Genomic DNA, 1,413 nt, shown 5'->3' with positions numbered 1-1,413 from the left:
TCATGTTCTGTGTAGTTCCCTCTGTTTCACTGCATTGTACTGTATTTTACTGTATTGTACTGAAATGTACTGAAATGTACTGTTGTGTACTGTATTGTACTGTAGTGTGCTGTGTATTACTGTAGGACATTTGAGGATACCATCTCACAGTACTTCAGTTACGTCCAAAATAAAAGTGGGAGGGACATGTTCCAGTTTGTTTCTGTAAAACTAAGTGCTGCATTTATCAACTGTAAAGAGAAAAGTATTTTCTAAAAATATATTTTTCAGAGAACCATCAAGTCTTCTCAAGTCACAGGGCTCAAGTCCAAGTCAAGTCCCAAGTCTTAGTCCTTTTTTTTTCAAGTCAAGTCTCAAGTCCTAAATATAGTGACTCAACTCTGACTCGAGTCCAGGTCACGACTTGCAAGTCCCACCTCTGCAATATATTATATTATAGTAACTGACATACAAATATAAACAGAGACAGTTCAGAGTGAATGGCCATTCAGTAAAATACGAAAGTGTCAATCATCAAATTAAGTCACCACACAACAGTGGGATTATGGCTGTGCAATACATCGAGAGTCCAGCAACAAGAGTTTGTGAGGTGAATGTGTGAAAGTCAGTGGACTATAGGCATGTGGGTGCGTTGGGAGAGTTTTTGTGGCTTGTAAAGAGCCCCCTACTGGCCCGGCAGGAGAGGTGTGACTGTCATATTCAGGTAGGCTCTGGAGGCTTGAGGCCTGCTGCTGTCATCAGGGGGGTAGAAACCTGACCTGGGCAACAGGACCAAATCTTCAGTAAATCAACTCTTACTTACTGTTACTTACTTATGTGGCCATACCGGCTTGTCACAACCTGATTCCATCAGATCTCAGAAGCTCAGCAACACGGGCCTGGTTAGTACTTGGATGGGAGACCACTGGGAAAGTCAGGTGCCACAGGGGGGTGCCAATGGCAAAAACTGTTGTTGTGTCCTTAGGCAAGACTCTTCACCCACATTGCCGAGTATGAACGTGGTGTGTGTGTGTTAGTGGTCTGAGGAGCTGGTCTGGCAGCCTCCCTTCCATTAGTCTGCCCCAGGGCACCTGTGGCTACAATCGTAGATATGGAGTGAATGTGTAATGCTCTGTAAAGCGTTTTTGTGACATGTCTATGAAAAGCACTATATTAATAAAAGATTACTTGCTTTAACCCAAATTACAAGTAGGCTAATAACAACAATATGTTAAATATTATAGCAATATGTATTCATATTTGGTATGAATTAGTTCTGTCATTCTGCCCCTCCCTCTCTCAGCCCACCACAGAAATCCTTATTTATGCCTTTATATCCTCCACACTTGCCTTCTGTATGGTCTCCCCTCCACCTCCAAAAACTGCAATACTGTACATGCCTCCTCACCCACACCCGCTCCAGAGACCACTCCC

General features: G+C 43.2%; 1 pseudogene; it reads left to right on the top strand.

Annotated features, from left to right (window-relative positions):
• The first annotated feature begins 812 nt into the window (after positions 1 to 812).
• LOC129410773 (5S ribosomal RNA) lies at positions 813 to 929 on the top strand (annotated as a pseudogene).
• Positions 930 to 1,413: the final 484 nt, after the last annotated feature.

This window comes from Boleophthalmus pectinirostris, unplaced genomic scaffold, assembly GCF_026225935.1.
Source record: "Boleophthalmus pectinirostris isolate CB_2022bp ecotype Guang Dong unplaced genomic scaffold, ASM2622593v1 HiC_scaffold_23, whole genome shotgun sequence".
Taxonomy (NCBI): domain Eukaryota; kingdom Metazoa; phylum Chordata; class Actinopteri; order Gobiiformes; family Gobiidae; genus Boleophthalmus; species Boleophthalmus pectinirostris.
The sequence above is the reverse complement of the archived record's forward strand: the minus strand, read 5'-3'. Positions and strand labels throughout refer to the sequence as shown.